The 6,000-nt window shown below is 58.3% G+C and overlaps 1 pseudogene; it reads left to right on the top strand.

Annotated features, from left to right (window-relative positions):
- Window positions 1-838: 838 nt before the first annotated feature.
- Window positions 839-956, top strand: LOC111743889 (annotated as a pseudogene).
- Window positions 957-6,000: the final 5,044 nt, after the last annotated feature.

Genomic DNA, 6,000 nt, shown 5'->3' with positions numbered 1-6,000 from the left:
GGGCGCGCCCGTGGCTCTCCGCGCTCCCGCTAAAACGAAAAGAAAGACGGAGAGGCGGGGCCAAAGTACCTAGAGTTCTCTCTTTGGGCCTCTAGGGGGCAACTGCTGGGAGCGATGTTTTCGGAGATAATTCAGATACCAGCATATTCACCCTTTTAAAATTTAGAGCTCAGAGTTTTCAGTGTATTCCTAAATTTGTGCAAACACAACCACTATCTAATGATTAGGAGTCACCGTTTCCAGAGCAAGAGAAAAAAAGGTGGATGTATAAAATAAAGTGAGTGAAGTAAATTTCGTATTCCACTGAAACGGACAATCTGACAGTCACGAGAGTGCCTGGTGCCCAGCACCCTGGAGGGAGGGCCGATTCCAGGCCTGGGACACCTAATACTCAGGACAGCCTTGAAGTATCTGGTGCCAGAAAGCAAAGATATCAAAGAACAGGGCGACAGCGAAAGGGTACAGGGCAATCTGAATGTCAGAAAGATTCATGAATGCACTTGAAACATTGGATACAAAACATGTAGCGATTCACAGTGATACTAAAGACGGCATGCGGATAAGGGGGGAGAAAGGGCTGCCCCGTCAGCGCCTGACTCTGAAAGCGAGCAGTTAAAGGAAAAGAACCAACAAGCATTTGTCCCTGTGCGAATTGTATCTCAAGGTCGCCAAATGGTCCTAGTCCATGAGGGAAAGTTCTTCACCAAAGGCTTCCATGTAACAAATGAGAAAGGAATGCTAGAACCGGAAAGTCACCATTTTGCAATCCCTAAAATGAAATAATTCTCAGGCAATTATCATCAATGAATAAAATGATTAGATGAAAGGTTGATGGGGAGTCTACCACCATGCCACCTGAACACGCCCGATCCCGTGTGATCGCGGAAGCTAAGCAGGGCCGGGCCTGGTTAGTACTTGGATGGGAGACTACCTAGGAAGACCAGGTGCTGTGGGCGTTAAAAACAAACGAAGAAAACGTTGGCGGGGAATGCTACAGTGGAGGGATCCGGCTGTCGCGGCTGGTTGCCCCTACTCTATCTTAGAATCACTAAACTGAGACCACCAGGTATTGGGATGTCATTCCCAGGGCGTGGGGTGCCCAGCATGGGACGAACTGTGCAGGACGACGACTGTGGGCTCAGGAGGCCATCAGGCGAAGGTGAGGGGATGGCCCTGGGGCCCAAGACCCGTAGGAAGGTGGTGGCCTTGGCTCTGCTCTGGGGCAGCCACTCTGCGATTTCGAAAAGCGCCATGGGCCAGAGCAGAGGGCATCGTGGGCATGGGTTTGCAAGGTGGCGCGTTCTACTTCCATTCCCTCCAATGAAGGCTGACCGAGACGGAGCTCCAGGCTTGGGGCACACAGCAGGGACGTACAAAGTCCCTGCCCTCGTGAGACTCACACTCCAGTAGAGACACAGCAAAAAGAAGCAAATGTGAAATGAAACATGGGGTGACAATGTTGGAGACGGAGTAGACAGGAATCGCGTCGAGTTAACTATTTGCTGCTGTCACACACGACCACACATGGAGTGGCTCCAAACAATAAACATTCTCTGACACGCTGCAGCTGGCACTTCAGACGCAGGCCTCTCGGCTTAAGTCAAGATGGGGGCAGGCTGCGGTCCTTTCTGGGGGCCTCAGGTGAAATTTGTTCTTTGCCTCTCCTGGTTTTGGGGGGGTCACCCCCGTTCTTTGGCTCTCTGCATCAGGGTGGGTCCGTCTGCTGTCACTTCATTCTGACTTTCCATCTCCCTCTGACTTCTGCCTGCTTCTTCCACTTTTAAGGACCTTCCACTTTTAAGAGTCCATAAGGCGCACCTGGGCAACCCAGGCTAATCGCCTAAGGTGAGCTGATTAGCCGCCTTCATTCCAGCTGCAGCCTTGAGCCGACCCCACCCCCCACCCCGCCAGGCGATCTGGATTCAGGGGCCGTGACTCTGCCGGCCGCAGATGGGGAGACGGAAGGAGACAGAGAGAGATGGAGGCAGAGCACGGAGAGAGATCTAGCTCTCGAGTTGAGAGGACAGAGTGAGAAAGGAGACAATGTCCCAGGTGTGCCAGGGGGACCTTCCAGGGAGGTCGTTCCAGAAAAGCCAGCAGCTGCTCAGTGTCAGCCACGGTAATGGTCGGGGAGGGAGGGAAAAGGTGGCGCTCAGGGAGTCAACCCTGCCAGCGTTTCCTGAACAGCAAGGTGATCGGGGGCTCCCTCTGGGACAGCACTTCCCGGGGTGACACCAGTGTTCTGGGGGCGTGAGTGTGTCTCCCTGGTGGGGGTTGGGGGAAGCTTTCATCAAATTCTTGGTGGGGCCTGGGACCAATCAAAAGTTGACCCCAATCTTGAGGGTTCTGAAAAGAAGTGCTTAGAATGTAAAAGGCTGCAGCCACTTTGGAAAAACAGCTCGGCGGCTCCTCGAAAGGCAAAGTAACCCCATGACGTGGAACCCCACTCCTAGGCGTGTGCTCACGAGAACTGAAGACACGCATCCACACAAAAACCTGAACACGATGCTCATGGCGGCGAATTCATAATAGTCCAAAGGTGGTGACAGAAAGATGAACTGTAGGACAGCCATGGGAGGACTGACACACGCTGCCGGGCAGGTGAGCCTTGAAACCATGGTGCCGAGTCAGAGAAGCAGACACAAAGGACCATGCGAGGCATGACTCAGGCAGACAGAGCCTGGGGTGGGGGCCGGCGAGTTGGGCGCTGGGGGCCGAGGGGTGGCTGTTAACTGCAGGCGTTCCTTTGGGGGTGAGGAGCATGTCGTGAAATAGATTACGGAGATGGCCGTGCAAGTCGGGAAAGGTGCCAAGACCGTGGGGTTCTACGGCTTGAACAGGCGAGCTTACGGTAGGGGGACATATCTCCATCAAATTGTTCTTGAAGAAGAGGAGGAGGAGGAGGGGTGGGGGAGGGGAAGGCGAGGAAGAAGACGCTCTCGGCCCTTGAAGTGCAGTGGCTTCCGCTCCGTCCTCAGGCTCCTTCCCGTTTCACAGGGGGGACGTCGCGTGGGTGAGGAATCCCAGCGCAAGACGAGGGGGCGGCTTAGTGCCGGAGCTAGGACTCGGGCCCGGGTCTTCTGTACCACTCGTCCTGTGTCCCGGCCCATGGTGGAGTGCGAATTCGGAGGTGACAAGGCAAGAGCTGAGGTAAGGAGGCGTCTTCTCAGTAGGTGTTGGGGAGGGGGCAGTTCTGACAGAGACGGGGTGTCGCCAGACACCCAAGTGCCCACCTGGGCCGCGCTCCGTCCTCAGGCCTCACCTGGCGTAACCCGCCTGGTCCCAGGGCATTGTTCGGTCACACGGCCACCCTCGTTTGCAGATGAAGCGGGCTCAGACACTAACATCGCCTACAAAGGACATACGCAAGCGCTCCAGGCCACGTCTCCCTGACCACGGGACGTGGGACCCTTTTCCTGTCCAGGCAGCTCTGTCTCAAGAGGCGGCTCCGGGAAGAGGTGAGGACCCAAAGAGAGGCAGGGCTGGCCAAGGAGGGCCGACAAGGCGGTCTCCTTTGGGGGTGGCCCAGGCCCCATAGAACTTCTCTCAGTCAAAGTTTGAGAGGGAGTGAGGGGCGGGTCTCCGGCTGGGAGAGAATTCTTGAGGCTGGAAAAGGACAGGCCCGACCCCCAACTTTGCCCTGCTCTCACTGGCCTCTACCCCTCCCTTTCCCAACCCCAACTGTCGCCCCGTCTGGGACCTGGCCCTGGGTGGAGGGGACAGTGGGGACGGGGGCGGGGAGAGGGCTCAGGCTGAAAGCAGAGAGAGACTTGCCCAGCTCCAGGGAGGGAGAGGAAGGACAGCAGCCTCCAGCCTCTGCCCAAGACCTCGCCCCCCAGATCTCAGGCTCCCCAAAACAAGGCCAGAGCCCCCACACTGTGCCCCCCAAAGGGTGGGGAACGCCCACAGCCCAGAGCACCCTGGTCAAAGGCAGAAGACCAGGGGTGCTGGGAAGTAGCCTGGGCCAATGGGGCCAGGCCCGTGGGGGACGCGGGGCTGCCGCTGCCACTGCTGCTTCAAGACAGGTCGGGGGGTGGGGCCTGCAGGGTGGGAGAGGTAGAAGAAAAAATAAGGAGGAGACTTACAGGTGAGAGAGCCGGGGACCACAGTGGGGGAGAGGGGGCAGGGGGAAGGACAGAGGCGAAGGAGCAGCAGGACAGGAGGGGACAGTCACTCATGTGCAAGTCACATGGTGTGCAGGAAAGCTCTGGAGAGGGATGGCCTCTGGGGAACCAAGATGCAGGCTGCAGCTGCTGGAAAGGCTGCTGGGGTCCCGTGCTGCGTGGTTGGGGGGCAATTCCATCCAGCTCCACCTCGTCAGACCCAGGCAGAGGCTCTGGGAGAGATGTAGCCCAACAAGAGGTCTCCCCAGACATCCTTGAGGCCCTGGGCCTGTGGGCTCTGGCCCCTCGAAGGCCACTGTCTCCACCTCCATCCCCACCCCGCCTGTCCGCTGGGCAGGTCCAGGCTCAGCCTCACAGGCTGTGACCATACGGTGTACGGTGTGCGTGGTTTCGGGGACGATGCATGTTCACAGCTCTGCTCAGTCATTTCTGGGCTTGTGACGTTGGTGTCTGTTGCCTTGTGTTTTGTATTTGTGACTTCGATGTCACCGTGTGCGACCTGTATTTGTGTCCTCTGTCTGGGATTAAATACGTCTGTGAGTGTCTAGAGGAGGGGTAGTCTGTGAGATGAGCATTTTCAGTCCACATGCGTGTGTCTGGGAATGAGTGTTCCCTCTGCGTTCGGGCCGGGGGTTGGGGGCAGGAGCCCTGGGAAGCTGACCCTGCAGGCAGACAGGTTGATGGGCTGGCAGGGGATGGAGCAGGCAACCCCATTGTCCCGCGGGGTGCACAATGCCCACGCCTGGGCCCCCGACCTCGCTATCGTGCCTGCCCTGCCCCCTCCTCATTGCCAGGGCCTGACTGAGACTATCAATGGTGGTGGCCCGCCAGGCCCGGCCAGACGGTGACTGCCAGGGCCTGTTCCTCAGACTGTCACCCCTGCTCCCCTCCCTGCTCCTCTGGTGCTGCCCCAAGGTCCCCTCAAAGTAAAGTCCTGCCATCTCGGCCCTCGTCCAGGCAGGAAGGGGGTCAAAACAGAGGGGAGGTGGTGGGTCACAGGAGGCTGCCGTGTCCAGGCCTCACTGACTGTCCCCACAGGCTGTGCTGCAGGTTCTGAGCTAGTCCTGTGTGGAGCCTGGGGCCGTGGGGGCCATGCGGGGGCTCCAGGTGCAGGGTGAGCCCCCCACGTCCTTTTTCTGGCAGCGGGATGGGCTGGCCCTGGCCGACGACAGCAGTGCCACCCTGATGCCAGGCGGTGCCCTGCATCTGGCTGCCCTGGCCCCCGCTGGAGCCTCCCATCCCGTCCCGTGAGTACCTCGCGTGGCCCAGAACCGCTATGGGCGGCGGGTGAGCTGGCGGGCCCGGGTACAGCTGGCAAGCAAGTGACCAGGCTGCTTCCGGGGCTGGGGGGGTGACAGCGCAGGGGCACCCACAGAGGGCACCTGTGGGGTGCAGAGTTGGCCTGGGCAGCGCCCAGTTAGCCATTAGACACAGCATGCATAGCGCCTAGAGCTCACAAAAAATGTTTTAACTCTAATTTCTTTAAAACTAGAACAAAACGAGTATAATAGTGAATATGTAATAATGAATCCAACCTGGATTCTATTTGTCTTTTACCAACGCAACTGTAAAGTGTAATTAGACATTTTTTTATGGAGGAAGGCAAAGTGCTCATGGCCCACAAAAGTCACAGACGCAGGGTTGCAGGGCGGCGTGGTGAAGTGGTCGGCCGGAAGTGGCAGAGGTGGGCCAGAGGTGGGGGCGGGGCCTCTGGGACAGCGCTGCTGGGGCAAAGCAAGGCCGGCTCTGCGGGAGCTCATGCCTGGGTCTGCCCGGCTGGCTTCCACCAACGTCCGGAGTCCGACGAGGTGGAGGGGGATGGAGTTGCCCACTTCCCTTGCCTGATGGGAGGTTGCTCCAGCCCCCCAGCTTCCTG

The sequence above is a fragment of the Pteropus vampyrus genome, unplaced genomic scaffold (genome assembly GCF_000151845.1).
Source record: "Pteropus vampyrus isolate Shadow unplaced genomic scaffold, Pvam_2.0 Scaffold124, whole genome shotgun sequence".
Taxonomy (NCBI): Eukaryota; Metazoa; Chordata; class Mammalia; order Chiroptera; family Pteropodidae; genus Pteropus; species Pteropus vampyrus.
The sequence above is the reverse complement of the archived record's forward strand: the minus strand, read 5'-3'. Positions and strand labels throughout refer to the sequence as shown.